Source organism: Halichoerus grypus, chromosome 6 (genome assembly GCF_964656455.1).
Source record: "Halichoerus grypus chromosome 6, mHalGry1.hap1.1, whole genome shotgun sequence".
NCBI lineage: Eukaryota > Metazoa > Chordata > Mammalia > Carnivora > Phocidae > Halichoerus > Halichoerus grypus.
In genome coordinates this window covers 112,981,118-112,999,396 of record NC_135717.1, presented here as the reverse complement: position 1 = coordinate 112,999,396, position 18,279 = coordinate 112,981,118, and the positions used below count along the sequence as shown (strand labels likewise).

Here is an 18,279-nt window from a genome sequence, read left to right as displayed (position 1 = left end):
CATACAGACATGTTTTCTTAAAGATTATACTCATTTGTTTTTATAAAAGATTATCACACCAAAACTTGTAGTGAAAATTATGATCAAACATGTTCTCAACTTTTAAAATTTAAATCCTCTTGAGATGCTGACATCTCTGTTAGTGATAACACTAATCTCCCTCCTTATTTTCCCTTTTACCCAGGAGTTCTCAGATGTACTTACAGGAGAGTCTTTTTAATATAATTTTGACAGTAAGGTAAAAATTGGTTCTTTGGAGTCAGTCAGACCTAGCTTTGCATTCTAGTTGTCCCAGATAGTGATTGTCACCTTTTATTGGTGACTTAATCAGTGTTCTCACCTATTTTAATTTTTAAGGAACACTTACCGAAGTCCAGTGGTAATAGCAGCTAATTCCAGTCTCTTTTGTTTCATACCTTAAGTTAACTCTGTTTAGTGATTTTCAAACCTTTTTAATGCAGTATTACTAGTGTTGAATATTGGTGGTGTTTTAATTTTTAAAATGTTATATAGTATGGGGCCTTGAGGATTAAATGTGCAAAGGCATGTCAGAGTTTATTGCCTGATATAAAGTAGGCATTTCCCCTACCCATAATCTTCTGCTATAGGTTTGTTGATATCTGTGTCTAGTAGGTCTGGGGATGAAACATGGTCTTTGCCCTTGAGGGGCTTAGTCCTAATCAGGCCTTCTTTATTGCTCCCCAGTGTTCTTCCATTTTTTCCTAATTAGTTTTCCATACTTTCCTCTCTTTCTCCACTTTCTGTTGCTGCATTATTTTCAAAACCCCCAGTTTAAACATGTCAAAATAGATAAATGGGATTGAGGTGGACTTTTTCTTAGCGATTTCCTACTTTTTACAAAACACAATTTAAGTCCTACCTTGGACTTAAACTTTTAAGTCCCTTTACATTCTGGCCCATAATTATGTCTTTACCCTTATTTCCTATCGCTGTTCTAAATGAATTCTTTCTGACTAAATTAGTCCTGAAAATTGCCTGTAGTTCACATTTGGCACTTAGCATATGCTATCTTGTTCATCTTTTGTGTGCTACTTCTCCAACTCTAGTTTTTGCAGCAGGAAGGGTTATAGTATCTTAATCTGTCTTTGTATTCCAAGCCAGCCTCAATACCCTGGCCAAAGTAGTAGTTCAGCAGCTTAAAGTAAACGAAAACAGAAATATAAATATTAAAGAGAGCAGCCACAGCAACACTGCTTTGAAAATACTCTGGGCTCAGTGAAACAGCTTACAAATGATAAATGAGCTGTTAAGGTAAATATACTTGTAACACTATTTTGTATGCCTAGATGGCCTGTCAAGAAAATTGTTTCTTTAAATTATTGTTCTAATGGGGAATAAATATTAAAAACTTAAAAAATTTGTAAGGTATCATTCACCTGAAAACCTTACCGTAGACGAGCCTTCAGATAGGACAGCTTTAATGCATTAAGGCCATATTTCTTTAGGAACTGTTGTACGTGTTCAGTTACTTAGACATCAGCATGAGTAATATGAGGGAGATGCATGAAACGGAAAATAGCTTTATTGTTTCAAAACTGCCACAGAAGTAGATAAAACTAATAAAACTAAATGAAGGAGGAATCTATTCAAGCCCTTAAGAGAAGTTAAAAATATATTTTATATTAATATAGCCACTCCAACTTTCTTTGACTACTATTTGCATGGCATATCTTTTTCTATACTTTCATTTTAACCTATGTTTTTATATTTAAAGTGAGTTTCTTAAAAAGCAGAACGAGACCTATTATAAATACAGAGAACAAACTGATAGTTGCCAGAGGGAAGGGGAGGGTGGGAGGCTGGGCAAAATGGATAAAGGGGAGTGGGAAATACAGGCTTCCAGCTATGTAATGAATAAATCACAGGAATAAAAGGCACAATATAGAGATTATAATCTTAATATTTTAATAGCATTGTATGGTGACAGATGGTAGCTACACTTGCGGGGAGCATAGCATAACATGTAGAGAAGTTGAATCTCACTATGTTACACACCTGAAACTAATGTAACATTGTGTGTCAACTATACTCAAAAATTTTTTTTTAAAAAAGTTGAGTTTCGGGGCGCCTGGGTGGCTCAGTCGTTAAGCGTCTGCCTTCGGCTCAGGTCATGATCCCAGGGTCCTGGGATCGAGCCCCGCATCGGGCTTCCTGCTCGGCGGGGAGCCTGCTTCTCCCTCTCCCACTCCCCGTGCTGGTGTTCCCTCTCTCGCTGTGTCTCTCTCTGTCAAATAAATAAATAAAATCTTTAAAAAAAAAAAAAAAAAGTTGAGTTTCTTGTAGACAGTATGTAACCCAGTGTTTTTGTGAAATCTAATCTGACAATCTCTCAATTAGTATGTTTAGGTTATTTATATGTAATTATTGATATGATATACTAATTTGTTTCCCATTTCCTGCCCTTTTTTTGATTATGTGCATATATTGAATATTTTACTTTAAATTTTTTTTTTTTTTTTAAGATTTTATTTATTTGACAGAGAGAGCACAAGCAGAGGGAGAGAGAGAGAGAGAGAGAAGCAGGCTCCCTACTGAGCAAGGAGCCTGATGTGGGACTTGATCCCAGGACCCTGGGATCATGACCCGGGCCGAAGGCAGCCACTTAACCGACTGAGCCATTGACTTTTTGACTATATCTCTTTGAGTTATGTCTTAGTGGTTGCTTTAGGTCAACTCTTAACAACTAGAAATGTGTCTAGTTTGATTTGAGATACACTATAAATGTAAGATACACAGCAGATTTCAAAGACTTACTACCACAAAAAGAATATAAAATGTCTCATTTAATAAGTTTTTTACTGGTTAATATTTGGACATATTGGGTTAATAAAATATACTAGATTGATTTTATTTTAACTTTTAAAATATGGCTACTAAAAATTTAAAATTGTATATGTGGCTCACATTATTTTTATTGGATAGTGCTGCTCTAGGAATTATATATATGTATATATATACTGAAACATTAACAATCTATTTAGAATTAATATTTAGTACTTGAAGTGACTGTAGAAGCCAAACAACTCCTCCAGTGACCTTTATGTTAAAGTTGTTGCATGTATTACATGTATATGGAATGAAACATACAGAGAACATACAGAGACTAGACAGTAGACAATAATGTAATTTTTGCTTACAGTAATCATATATTTTTTAAAGAATTTAAGAGGAGAAAAATAGTCTCTTATCTATATGTAGCTATTGACTATTTGTCTTCTTTGTTAATGGAATTTCAGGTTTCTCTCATATCATTTCTCCTCAGCTTGGAGAACTTCCTTTAGGATATCTTTTATGCTATATACCTTGCTGGTGATAAATTCTCTTTGTTTTTCTTAATTGAAAACGTGTTTTCCACTTTCATTTTTGATGGATTTCTTTACCAGTTACAAAATTCTGGGTTAACAGTTTTTTTCTTTAGCACTGAAGATGTCCTGCCTTCTTGGATCCCATTGTTTCTGATGAGAAGTTTTCAGTAATTTGAGTCATTAATTTGAATCATTAATTTAATCTGTATGTTGTGTTTATCTATTTTTTTTTTTTTTTTTTTTAAGATTTTATTTATTTATTTGACAGAGAGACAGTGAGAGAGGGAACACAAGCAGGGGGAGTGGGAGAGGGAGAAGCAGGCTTCCCGCTGAGCAAGGCGCCTGATGCGGGGCTCGATCCCAGGACCCTGGGATCATGACCTGAGCCGAAGGCAGACGCTTAACGACTGAGCCACCCAGGCGCCCCTGTGTTTATCTATTTTAGAGATTTTTTTTCTTCACCTTTGCTTTTTTGTGGTTGATTATGATTTGTCTGGGCATGTTTATCTTTCTTTTGAGTTAATCCTATTTGGTATCTCCCAAAATTTGTGAATTTTTAAATTTGGGGAGGTTTAGGAAATTATTTCTTCACCTTTTTTTTTTTATGTACCAGTCTTTTTCTCTTATTTTTCTGGAACTCAGATGACATAAATAGAACTTTGGATGTTGTCCACAGGACCCAGAGACTCTTCATTTTCTTTCAGTCTTTCACTTTTCTGTTCTTCAGATTAGATCGTTTCTTTTGATGTATCCTCACATTTACTGACTCATTCCTTTTATTTCCAATCTGTTGTTGGGATCTTATTTCAGATACTGTATTTTTCAGTTTTAAAATTTCCATTTATTTCTCTGTTTTTTTATAGCCACTATTTCTCTCCTGAGAACCTCTGCCTTTCCATTGATTTCCTTTAATATATAGTGACCCAGATTAATATTTGTTTTCTTTTCTGCCAGAGGGCTAGTTGAGTTCCGATCCTGATACTTAGAAACTGGCTTTGTGACCTTAGACAATTTACTTAATTTCATTGTATACAGGATGGAGACGTTTTCACAAAATACTGTAAAAGTTAAATGAGATAACTTAGGAAATGTCAGAAAGTAGTATCTTGAAATAGTATGGAATACATACCCAAAGTCCAGCTCTTGGGGCATTTGGAGCATTTATAATAAAATTACATTTAGGAAAGAATCCCAGTATCTGCCCATGCCTGATGTTAATGTAGAAGAGTGTTCTTTCTTTTTTACTTTTTAAGTAAGTTTTCATAGTAAGTGATAATATTTCCAGATTAGAATACTAATGTTTTACAGAAGTAGGATTGTGAAATGTCTCCTTAAGTTATGGTGAAATATTCATTTGAGAATACATTGATTATATACTTAGGTAACATAAAATTATATTTATCTAAGATAACTACCTAGGTGAGTTTAAGAAATTCAGATAATAGGCAGAACTGGAGTAGAGAGAGAGTAAATGTCCTGCTCACTGCACAAAACAATTGCTTTTTTCTTCTCAGTACTAGTTTCACTGTAGCAATTTGTACCAATTTACAAAGGATTAGAGAATGACATTTCTTGAGGAACCAAAGAGTGACCTTTCGCATCTGTGCAGAAAAGAGACTAATTTCTGAAGTTGAAACTCTATAATTAAGGTTTTTAAAATCTTGTTTAAACAGAACAAAGCAGTATTTCAGAAGCAGTGTTTTGAACATTGTCCCTTTTTTCCCTGTTATAGGTGAAATCCCTTTCCATTCCATTGTAACAAGCATTTTTATGTGGTCATTTACTGTCATTAATTCCTCTTCAGTTCTTAGGATTTGTTTGTTTATTTGCAAGTGTTTCCTGTGCTATATATGTTTTTGGGAGGTGGGTAGGCAGGGATTGCCAATTCAGGTTGGGCGTCTTTCTAGGTTAAATTAAAGATATTAATTGACAGTTTTTCTGTTTTGGATTAGAAAAAAAGATGAAAAGATAATCAGTTCCCCTACTTCTCATACTTCCAACCAGGATGACTTTTTTCTCTTGGCTGTTCTGCTTGCCAGATAAGAGGGTATGGTGCTTTTGATCCCAAGGGCTCCTATAGCTAGTCCTCCTGGAAAGTTTGGTTGTGAAATGAGTCTCTACCACCTCACTGTTCTTTTGTTTTTTGTCTTTAATAGGCATAATGCTTAATCTTCTGAATGTAAATTCTGCTCTTCCACATTTATAACTCTTCCCTTCAAGGGACCTGTAATAGGCATTGAGGAATTGCTGATGGAAAGAAACCAAAAAAGTAAGAGCTTTAGCTTTGCCTTTACCATTTGAATTAGTTATGTCATCTTGTTTTAGTAAATAGGGATGAGAAAATGGAGAGGAGAATCTTGAAGAGAGGTGAAGATTGCACAATCAGCTCCTCCTTTCTGTTCCCTCCACCATACCTTAAGCAGGGGTGGTGTGGTTATTAGAGAAGAATTGCATAAATATATGTTGAAATTATTGGAGGACATGTAACATGATACTGCTTTATAGTGTTTTTCATTTGGAGAAATAGTGGAAGCCTTTCATATGATTTCCTTATCAAACTGTTCATGATGAAGTAGCCAGGCATATAGAAGGCACTCGTGTTTCTTTTTTAAAAGAAAATATTGCATCATAGATATATTCTTCTTATAGAGTGGACACCTGTCACATAAGAGTGTAACCCAGGGGCGCCTCGGTGGCTCAGTTGGTTGAGCGTCTGACTCTTGGTTTGGGCTTAGGTCATGATCTCGGAGTTATGGAATGGAGCCCTGGTCAGGCTCCGTGCTCAGTGTGAAGTCTGCTTGAGATTCTTTCCCCTTTCCTCTCCCTCCCTCCCTGCTCCTCCCTCTGCTTGCTCCCATGCACACTCTCTCTCAAATAAATAAATAAATAAATAATCTTTAAAAAAAAAAGGTGGGGGGGGGTTGTCACCCAGTTGGGAGTCAGCTGTAGTGCCTGTCTTCCCCCAAACAGTGAAAAATGGTTAGCTCCATACCATTACTAGGGTCTCAGAACTGATCTATTTCTACAGCATTGCCTTAGAATTTAGTGGGGTTGTGAAGTTGTGCCTGTTGCTTTTAATCTCTGTTTCTCCATGGGCTCTAGAATACATGACCTTTCAGTGTTATAGAAATACAAGAACCAGAAATAGAAAATTCAGATACCTCCTCTCAAGCTCATCAGTGGCGATGTAATATGGGTGACCTCTACGTGTTGGTGATAGTATAGAGCCATTGGAAAGATTGAGACCATGAAGTTGTCAGTGAAAAAGTACTTTTGTTGCAGGGCACCTGGGTGGCTCCGTTGTTAGGCATCTGCCTTCGGCTCAGGTCATGGTCCCAGGGTCCTGGGATCGAGCCCCACCTCGGGCTCCCTGCTCAGCGAGGAGCCTGCTTCTCCCTCTCCCTCTGCCTGCTGTTCCCCCTGCTTGTGCTCTCTCTCTCTCTGTCAAATAAATAAATAAAATCTTTAAAAAAAAAAGTACCTTTGTTGAAAACATTAACAATTTATGTTCTAGCCCCAAATTACTTTCACATGTTAGTCTTACAAAACATTTTAAATTTTACTGACATATGGTAAAATTGATCTTTTTTGGTTGTGTAGTTCTGTGAATTATAATACATGTGTAGATTTGTATTACCATCACCAGAGTCAGGATTCAGAATGGTTTCCGTTACCGCCAAAAAGCTCCCTCATGCTATCTTTGTAGTTCAACCCTACCCAAACCCAAGTGACAACTGATCAAAGAATTCTTTGTCATTACAGTTTTGACCTTTTGAAAATGTCATATAAATGCAGTTGTGTAGCATGTAACCTTTTGACACTGGCTTCTTTGAATATATATTGCCTTTAAGATTCATTCAAGTTGTTAAGTGACGCACTAGTCCATTCCTTTCTTTTTGGCTGAGTAGTATTCCATTGTATGGCTGAATGTACCATAGTTTATTTTTTTAAAAGATTTTATTTATTTATTCATGAGAGACAGAGAGAAAGAGAGAGAGGGTCAGAGGGAGAAGCAGGCTTCCCGCTGAGCAGGGAGCCCGATGTGGGACTCGATCCCAGGACTCCGGTATCATGACCTGAGCCGAAGGCAGACGCTTAACCATATGAGCCACCCAGGCGCCCCCATAGTTTATTTTTATTAAATGTAGTATATCAGTTTGTTCTTTTCTTGTACTATCTTTGTCTGGTTTTGCTATCAGGATAATACTGAACTCATAAAATGAATTGGGAAGTATTTATCTTCCATTTTCTGGAGGAGAGTGTGTTGAACTGGTGTTATTTCTTTAAATGTTTAGTAAAATTCACCAGGGAGATTATCTGGGCCTGGAGATTTCTTTTTTTGGAAGACTACAGATTTAATATCTTTAAACAGTGCTAGGGCTATTCAGTGCTATTTGCTCGAAGTTTAAATTTTATTGATTTTTCTTTTCAAAGAACAGGCTTTTGGTTTCATTGATTTTTCTGTTTCGATTTCATTGATTTCTGCTCTCTTTCTTTCCTTCTGCCTACTTTGTATATCTTTTTCTTTTTTAGTTTTTTAACATAGAAGTTTAGATCATTGATTTGAGACCTTTTCTGATGGAGTCATGCTTTCCCTGCCTCTCACATATTATAACTATTGATATAGTTGGATTTAGTTCTACTTTTTTATTTTTTTATTTTTTAAAGAGAGAGTGCGTGCGCACGTGTGAGGGGGGTGGGGAGCAGAGGGAGAGGGAGAGAATCCTTAGCAGTCGCCATGCCCTTGGTGAGGGGCTCGATCTCACGACCTGAGATCACGACCTGAGGTGAAATCAGGATTTGGATGCTCAACCGACTGAGCCACCCAGGCACCCCTGTTTTATTTTTTTGGTTTCCTCTTTGTTCTTATGTAACCTCTTTCTTTGGGTTATTTGAACATTTTTTAGTATTCCATTTTAATTTATTGTGTTTTTGCCTATGTATCATTTTTTTAGTGATCACTCTAAGAATTATAATACATATATTTATATTTTCACAGTTTCCTTAGAATCAATATTTTATCACTTTAAGTGAAATATAGAAACCTTATCACCATGTAGGTCCCTTTACCCTTTATGTTGTAGTTGTCTTATGTTATGTCTACGTGTATTGGAAATCTTACTGGAAAGTGTTGTTATGTTTGCTTTTCATTGCCAAACATATTTTAAAGAATTCAAGAGGAGGGTAGTTAATTATATTTATCCAGATATTTATCATTTCTGTTGCTCTTCCATCTTCACAAATCCAACTGTGATGTTTCTAGGCGTGGATTTCATTATCCTGTTTGGGGTTTGTGAGCCTCTTGAATTTAGAGGTTTATATCTTCCAGCAAATTTGGGAGTTTCTGGCCATTATTTCTCTTCATCTTTTTTCTCTGTATCGAACTCATTTTCTTCTACTTGGGCTCTTGACATGAATGTTAGGGTTTTGGTGGTGTCCCACAGGTCCCTGAGGCACTAATTTTTTTTCAATATTTTTTCTATTGCTCTCAGATTGGGTAATTTCTGTTGATCTGTCTTTAAGTTCACTGACTTTCCATTCTGCTGTTGAGTCTGTCCAGTGTATTTTTCTATTTCAGTTATTGCATTTTTCAGTTCTAAAATTTCCATTTGATGGTTCTTTATATCTTGTGGGTTTTTTGTTTTTGCTATGACTTTCTAGTTTTCTCTTTGTTTCAGGAGTATTTGCTCTTACTTGTAGAGCATGTTTTTACTGCTTTAAAGTCTTTGTCAGATAATTCACCCAGTGCTCTAATATCTGTGTTATCTTGGTGTTGTTTTCTGTTGGTTCTCTTTTCCCACAGGAGTTTGAGATTTTTTTGTTCTCTGTGCCAAGTAATTTTGGGTTGTGTTTTGGAGATTTTGAACATTATGATATGAATCTTAGTGTCTTGCTTAAATGCAATGGAGAATGTTAATGTTTTTGTTTGGGCAGGTAGTTGATTCAGTTAGGTTTTAGGCCACAATTACAACCAGCTTTCTTCAGGTTGTAGTTTTAATCTCAGTTCTGTTTTCAAAACCTTTGTTTGTAGTACATTTGGATTTTTCCCATAATATGTATTACCCAGTAGCCAATCTGTGACTTGCATGGCGGTTTATCCTATAATTTAGTCTTCAGAGTCTATGGTATGCTGCTTAAGGTTAAACCTGTAGATTTACAGCTCAGGGGTGAGCTAGGAGTTCATAAACAACTTATAATTATTTAAATGCTTTCCCCTCTATTATGCGCATGGTGTTTTCTAGATCCCTGGGACACCCCCCCCCCCCCCCACCCAGGTCCTCTGGCTGGAAACCCCAGTCTTCATTTCATTCATTCCACTGTGGTGCATATTTTCTACAGTTTCATCTGGAGGCAAGTGACAGAAAGACAGGAGAAAAATTGAGATTAGTCCAGTTTCTTGAGTCAGTGAGGATGGTACCTTTCCCTCAGAGTTTTAGGCTTCTGCTAGTTCTGTTGCTGCCACTGTTGCAGCTGTCAGGATTGCTTGGGAATTGGGTCATGGGGAATGAGGAACAGAAAAAAGAAGAGATTTCCCTTACTCTTTCTAAGCAATTAGGAGGCCCCTTTTCCACTCCTTGGACAGAGATAGAGGCCTTTTCCTAGAGCTTTCTCTCTCTCTGCTGTTCCCAACAGCCACTTTTTGGGTTTCAGGTGCCATTAAGTCCAGGCTGGGGGCAAAACTGGATGGAAAAATTAGAAGCTCACTACCAGCCTGATAATATATCAGATTCTGGGCTCTTCCCCAATCCACCTGCTATTATTTACTTTCAAAATTTCAATTAGCTGCTCCATTTATTCTGTCTGGGTTTTATAGTTTCAGTCAGTGAGATTAACAAGGTGGAATGTGCTTACTCCATTTTACCCAGAACTAGAACTGCCCTGTTTACTTATTACCAATTTTAGAACGTAATGGCAACTTGAATCTCCTTATTTCATTTAAATTTGGTTTGTCAATTACATTTTTTTTAAACATATCGTGATCCTGTGTGTAACAGTGCAAGCCCTTTTGAGGAGATGATGCTACATTAAATGTAAAAGGAAATAGGAAAATTAATTTCTCTTTTAGAGCATAGTCTTCATGAAATCTAATTTTCCATAATTATATTACATTTGAAAAACTTGTTTTCCTATTTTCAGTTTAATCTATGTGTTCTGCCTAAGGTTTCTAGTTCCCTTCACTTTGGAACTATTTTATTCTTTATTCATTCTAACCTTTTAAAAATGATTTGCTTCGGGGGTGCCTGGGTGTTCATTCAGTTCAGTATCTGCCTTTGGCACAGATCATGATCTCACGGTCCTGGGATTGAGCCCTGCGTTGGGCTCCCTGCTCAATGAGGAGTCTGCTTCTGTCTCCTCCTCTGCCCTCCCCCCCATGTTTGCACTCTGTCAAATAAATGAAATCTTTAAAAAAAATAATTTGTTTCAGTAATTAGGTTATTGGTCATTGTAGAGTTTAGTATGAGGTGATATGCTTCATATTAGTGGACTCTTGGCTCTCACATGATGTTGCAGACACTGCACGAGAATTTTAGAGACATTCTGAAGCATATCTTCACTTCCTAGATTGATACAGGAAGCTGATTTTATTATAAGACTGATAAGTGTAGGTGACTTCATCTTTTTTATTTTCAGTTTCCTTGGTAAACAACAAGATATAAGATTATTTGGTCATCAATGAATGGTGCTTGGGAAACAAGCTTTTTTTGGGTATAGGCCCAGAATGAAGGAATTGAATATGAAAGAGTCCCAGAAAATCCTGTTGTTGATCAGTTGCTGAGAAGCAACCAGATCACTGAAGATCTTATCAAAAACTAAATTAGAAAGTATTTCCAGGGACTGATGTGCAATAGTAACTGAAAGAAGAGCATGTGTCTTATCTGTTCAGGCTGCTATAACAAAATATCACAAACCAGGTAGCTTAATAAGCAATGAAATTTATTTCTCAGAGTTCTGGCAGCAGGGTGGTTGGGTGAGGGCCCTCTTCCAGGTCACAGACTTTCCCTTGCATCCTCTTGTGGTGGAAGGGGCTTGGGATCTCTCTGTAGCCTCTTTTATAAGGCACTAATCCCATTCATGAGGGTTCTACTTTTATGATTTAAGCACTTTCCAAAGGCCCCACTTACACTATCACATATTCAGCATTTTAGCATGTGAATTTTTGGGGATGCAAACATTCAGACCATAACAGCATGTGAATGAGTTCACTAAAGCTAAAATTGATTGAAAGTCTTATCCATTTCAGTTTTACTCTTGGTTGTAGTTATAAAGTTGGGGTGAAATTGAAACTATTGGTAGAAATGAAAATTCTGTTGCTGTTTTTGTAAATACATACCATAATTTGCTGGTTCTTCGTTGTACTTTTTTTTTTTAAAGATTTTATTTATTTGATAGAGCACAGGTAGGTAGAGTGGCAGACAGAGGGGCAGGCAGAGGGAGAGGAGAAGCAGGCTCCTTGTTGAGCAGAGAGCCCGATGTGGGCTCGATCCCTGGACCCTGGATCATGACCTAAGCCGAAGGCAGACACTTAACAGACTGAGCCACCTAGGCACCCCTTCATTGTACTTCCTGATTAAGAATTTTATTTTTAACTGAAAAAATGTGATGTTGAAAAAATATATAATTGTGATCATAAATAAAGAGAATTGATGTGTTAAAGGGACAAACATTTTGTTTACTATAAAAGACCTATTAGTTATTTAAAAAAAATTTTTTTTAAGTAGGCTTTACCCAATGGGGCTTGAGCTCACCACCCTGAGATTAAGACCTGAGCTGAGATCAAGAGTTGGACACTTAACTGACTGAGCCACCCAGGTGCCCTGATTATTATTTTTTTTTCTAAAGATTTTATTTATTTGACAGAGAGAGAAAGAGAGTGCACAAGCAGGGGGAGTGGCAGAAGGAGAGGGTGAAGCAGGCTCCCCGCTGAGCAGGGAGCCCAATGCGGGGCTCGATCCCCAGACCCTGGGATCATGACCTGAGCGGAAGGCAGGTGCTTAACCGACTGAGCCACCCAGGCACCCTGCCCCGATTATTTTTTTAAATGTATGGTGTTCAGTTGGACAATCAGTATACTCAGATAATTATGTGGAATGTAATATTTTATAAAACTTGTTGAAAGAGAAAAGATACTTCTCTTTTACCAGTGTGTATGTCCGGCCATTATCTGAAAACCTTTTTTGGAGGTTAAGCCTTTATGGTGTGGGGTCAGGCACAGTGTTATCTTTTATGTTTTTCCAGCGGTCATTTCCATATAGGAAGTCTAACATAGCAAGCACATGAACTTACCTATGTGCTCTGATTTGCATGTATCCTTTCTTTGTTTTGAAAATTAAAATTCTCACTATCATGTTTGAATTGGTAATTCCAGTTCTGTGTCCTTTAAAGATGGAAATGCTGCAGTGGTACAGAATGGTCAGGGGTTAGAAAAATACGTTTTTAATCCCTTTGGTCTCAGTTGGGAAGCCTTTTTTACAAATGTACATATATTGCAAGGATTTGGTGCTTATTATATGCTCCTGTTACATCTTGTGCTTACCCCCATCATAGCACTTGCTATACTGTACTATATTGTAATTGTTAATTTTTGTTTTTGTTTTGTGTATCAGTGCATAAGGCCTAATGGTACCTAGAAAATAGGGGCACTGGCTAAATATTTATTAAATGAATAAATACAGGCTGTAGCAAGGTAGGGAATCTGGTATAGGGCCTATTTGAATAAAGAGAGAGAAAGAGAAAAGTGACTATTGGTTAAGCATACTTAAGGTCTGGAGTTCAGGAAGTAATTTAAATTCTAGTAGTTGTTGAATTTCTGTATCTTTTTCTAAATTGTCTTCTTAGGTGATATGACCAGTCTGTTTGTTGGGGTAGATTTTTTTCTAATTCTCTGTTACTTTGTTTTCAATTGGTTTTTTCCTATATGCTGAAATGTGACTTCTTGTGCTTCTCTCACTAAACAAAATGTTTTCGTTATTCTTTGCCTCCATTACCTGTGTGTATTTTCATAGTTGAAGGCATATACTTAACTGTGTCAAAATGTCTTACATTCTAAATAAATTGTATTCACTGTTTAAGGCCTTCTGGAATAAATCATTCTTTATATTTAACTGTTCTCTTTTATTCTGAACCCAAGATAAATAGGGTAGCAGCTGGGTGAAAGTGAAGTGAAATGGGACTAATTTTCATAATTCCCTCCCCAGAATAGTTTGATGGAAAACTGATTACGTGACTGTTCCACCTGAAGAATCTTAAAGGTAAGAGGGCTTGTGAATATTTGTATAGTTAGGAAAAACTTAAAAATGACACTCGTAGGTACTACCTTGGAAATTGTGGTTATAGCTTCACTTAACTATGACCTCTTCTTTTTTGCTGGAGTTGCCATGTTAAAACCATTTAGTGTTTTCTCTCTTATACATATATAAAATAGGAAATAGGATGCAAAAATCCTAGGACTATTTTCTTTTGAGACCTAGATTTTGTCTTGCTTCAACATTTTTGTTTCCAGATAAATAGGAATCTTGATAAATACTGTCAGTGTAGAATAAAGAACATATTTATCCTTACATAAGCTCTGTTTGAAAAGCTATTTGACAATTTAAATTTTGTGAACTCTTTCCTCCTCACATTCTTTATGTGGATATTCTTTGAAATACAGGAGTTTTTAAAATAATGAAAATCCCTTCTTAGTGAGAGTCATACAGATTTACGATCTTATATCCTATGATATACCGAAGATCCTTTTGGGGTGGGGTGGTGTTCATGTGTTTGTGCCTGTGTGTTAGTTGTTGGGTACTTCTTTTGTGCTAGTCTTGTGCTAAGCACTTAAAAAGGATTATGTGATTATGTAATTTAGTCTTCATAATGACTGAAGTGGTTACTACATTTATCTCCATTTGATAGATGAGGAAACAGGCTTAAAGAGGTTAAGGTCACACAGTTAGTAAGTGGCAGATTAGTTGTGGTTTGAACCTGGACAGTTTTTTCTAAAACCTGTGCTTAAAGGGACATTCCTGTCTCTATACTGGTATTAAAGCTCCAGCAACAAACATGCAGGTGAGGGATATTTTAAACAAAAACATGTTAGAATAGCCCAGTTGAAGCAAAGAAGTCTACTTACAAACTCTAATAAAATTGTTGTACAGGCAGAAAAAAAATTTGGGAGCATTTTGTAAGGGATTTAAAAATCAACAATTGTAGAGCAGGACTGAGTTGATTATGTAGCAGAGAGGCTGGAAAGGAAATAATTATTAAGCTGAAGGAGTTAATTGCCTTAACCTTACTCTGAAGTGAATTAATTGAAGGCACTAGAGCAAATACCCGTGATAGTTTAAGCCAGATTGATAAAATAAATGTAGATAAATCAACAAAATCACATAGCCTTCAGGGTGTTTTAAAAGGAACTCAAGGACAACATTGTAGAACCATTGACTCAGATGTGTAATAAGTTAACTGTTGGGCCAGAGTACAGGTTGAATATAGATGTAGAGATGCCTATACTTTAGAAAGCTTGAAGAGCCCTCTGCAGTGAGAGACTGAGCCACATCTGTAAACTTTTTCTGGAAGGGGCCAGGTCGTAGGTACTTTAGGCTTTGCAGAGTATATGGTTTCTGTCACAGTTATTTTTTATTCGCCGTTGTTGTGCAAAGGAAGCCATAGGCAATATCTAAAGGAATGAGCATGGCTGTGCTTCAGCAAAACTTTATTTACAGAAAAACTCGGCCAGTTTTTTGACCACTGGCCTATAATAATGCATGCTATCCCTCCCTGGACATCAATAAAAAATAGCCTCACTATGGTTTCTTCAAGTGAAAATAACATTCTTAATGGGAGGATCAAATTTTTAATAGATAATTGGGAGGCAGTTAATGGCTTTATTTAAGACTGGGATTGAGATGAAAGATCCTGCATTTAATAGTAATGGTTATTAACATTTGAGTGTTTATTACTGCAAGACAATGTCATAAGCACAGGTTTGCCTGAAACCAGTGCCCAAGTCATGAATCACTGAAATATACCACTCAGAGTACCTTACTGAATGCCCCCTTTTTTTTAATTGAATTTTTTGGACAGGGGATTGAATTTGGGGACCTGTTTATCTTGGATAGAGGATTGGAAATAAAGGAGAAAGAAGAATAGATTATTTGAGAGTGGTTCTGGGAGTCACTGGCTTCTCTGAAGACCTTAGCCATGTGAATCAAAATAGTATTTAGCATCTTCAAGAAATACGCTTTGTCCTGGCATAAGTATGCCCAACATAGGGACAGCTCTTACTTTTTCCCAGTATCCCTTTTATTCAGCCTTGGCTCCCATTTATCATATCTGTGCCCTTCTATGATAGATTCTATAATGGCAGGATTGGGTTTGAGAGTGGGGTGGGAAATAGAGTTAAACTTCCTCATGGCCTTTCGTATGTCTTCTATTTTTGTACCCAAAGGATCTAACTACTCTTTTGACAGAATATTAGTAGACTTGATCAATTTACTTGTTACTCAGAAGTGTTGATTTGTGTTTTTTCAGTCCTATGTTTGCCTTTGTCTCACTTCTGTTTAGGGAAAACAAAGAAATTGGGCAGTCAACACTTTTATTACCCTTCCCTATTTTTCTGTTCTTACTAGCACCAGTAATAATAATAGGGGCACCTGGATGGCTCAGTTGCTTGAGCTGTCGGCTCTTAATTTCGGCTCAGGTCATGATCTCAGGATCCTGGGACCAAGCCCATGTCAGGTTCTGTGCTCAGCAGAGAGTCTGCTTGAGGATTCTCTCTCCCTCTCCAGCTGCACACCCCCCCCATCCCCTCCTGTGCGTGCTTGGGCACTAGCTCTCTCTAAAAATAAATCTTTAGGAAAAAATAATAATGATAATAACAGCTACTTACTGCATGGCAGTGCAGCTGCGATTTGACTGTAGGTCTAAGTCTTAACTAGGATGTTCGTATCTTTAGATACTGTGGACTTGCTTGAAGGACAGTAGGAGGAAGCAAGGAGAGCGAGGTTTGAAGTGAACTGGATGTAGATGGAAGGAAACAGGCTTTGGAAGAGAAAAGGATGGAGAGAAGGGAAGGATAGGAATTTTAAATGGAGCTGGCCAAGGCTAAAATGTTTAGTTTCTATTAGTGGGAACCTCTGGTCCCTTCTCTGATTCCTTGAAGCTTGAGGTACTTCAGCAACTACTACAATAGGGAATACATTGCTAGTGTCTTAGGTGTAACTTGAAACAATTTTCTTTATATCCTGGAACTGTGCTGTCCAGCATAGTAACCAGTAACCACATTGGATTACTTAAATTTAAATTAATTAAAACCTAAATCGAAAAATTTTGTTCCTCAGTGGTACTAGCCACATTTCAGGTGCTTGATAGAACAGTTCCCTCTCGGGCAGTCCTGTTTTAGAGAACTGAACTATTTTCTACACTACTGTTACTTGAATGCACTATAATGGCTGGCCTGGGATTCTCAATTCCATGTATTCCAGGGTTTATGTGGGAGAATGAGTTCTGAATTCTGAAAACTGATTGATACTAGTGTTCTTTTTTTTTTCTTATTCCACATCTAAAAGTTGATGCTTTTATGATAAATAAAATTTTTAAATTAGGTCATTCTTCCCAAACTTTTTTTTTTTTTTTTTAAGATTTTATTTTTGACAGAGAGAGGAGACAGACAGAGAGATCCCAGGACCCTGGGATCATGACCTGAGCTGAAAGCAGACGCTTAACTGTCTGAGCTACCCAGGTGCCCCTGAAACCGTTTTTATGGACATATTTGGAATAGTATTTCTAATACATAACAGAAGCAATATGTAATGAAATAAAAAGGGCAGCTTGGAAGATATAAGTGCTTTAAGATCATTATGTTAGGGATAAAAGACTTAAAAGATGCTTTAGCTTGGAAAGGTGGAGCCTGGGAAGAGATATTAAAGACTGAAATTGGTAAATTAAAGTCCTCTGAAAAGTAAACAGAATTAACTTAAAATCAAGAGTGAACAACCATTCTTTGAGATTCATTTGAGGTAAACCAAAATTAAAAGAAAATTCTGTTTGATTTATAGATAATTAATATACAGAACTTGGTCAAACTATTAAGGAGTCTAGGTAGAATATGATATGATTAAGAGTCATTAATAGTTAATATCATGAAATCAAGTTATATCTAACTTTTTGGGTAACCACAAGGAGGGATAGTCCTCCCACCCACAGCTTATCTCTTAAGTTTTTTTTATTGACCACAAATTATTGGCTTAGGACCATGCGTCTGTATTGTATTCCTGTGCTTCTGTTACTGGAAATTTAAAGCAAAACTGGTATTAAAAACCATGAGTCCTTAGGTTAAAAATTGGCATCTAGGCAGATAGAACAAATAAATATGAGCAAGTTATGACTATAAGTTGTTGAACTAAAAGTTGTGGCTTTTATCTAGTGAAATGCTAAAACCCTATCATTTTGAATGAATAAACTGGTAATGTAGCATAATTGGTTTAATTAGATGGCAGCAGTTAATACATGATGCATTCAAGAAGAAGCACACAACTTCTAAGGATTTGGAGCACTTAGTTTTTTAAGCAGATTTCTAACAGGGAAGGGAGTGTCTAAATTGATTGAGGCTTCTTAGTTTCTCAGTGATAAACTATTGCTTATGTACTTCATTGCATGAGTTAAAATAGGGCAGTATTTACTGTAAATGTTAATTATAGATTATAGTTTATATGTTAATATAAAATATGAAAACAGCCTAGAGTATCCAATAGGACAAATTATTTAGCTACATAAAGGAATAGGATATTGCATGTTTTGAGAACTTCCTAGATTTTTAAAATATTGTATTAATTTTCAAATTGACATTTTATCACATTTAATTAACTCAGATATTTTTTACTCTTAGATACTTAGGATACTGGGGGAGTTGGTATGGTATGAATTTCACCACATAAAGATTACACTCAATTATAGATCATACCAGGAGCAC

At 36.6% G+C, this 18,279-nt stretch overlaps 1 protein-coding gene across 4 annotated transcripts in view; it reads left to right on the top strand.

Moving 5' to 3' along the window:
- The window catches only part of SCAF11 (SR-related CTD associated factor 11), a 77,328-nt gene that overhangs the window by 7,229 nt on the left and 51,820 nt on the right, over positions 1-18,279 (top strand). For 3 of the 4 annotated variants that reach the window (XM_078075917.1, XM_078075916.1, XM_036119899.2), the window contains exon 2: positions 13,523-13,576. The exons of the other annotated variant lie outside the window; for it this stretch is intronic. The gene's annotated coding sequence lies outside the window, so the exon portion shown is untranslated. The remainder of the gene's footprint in view (positions 1-13,522; positions 13,577-18,279) is intronic. 4 annotated transcript variants of the gene reach the window in all.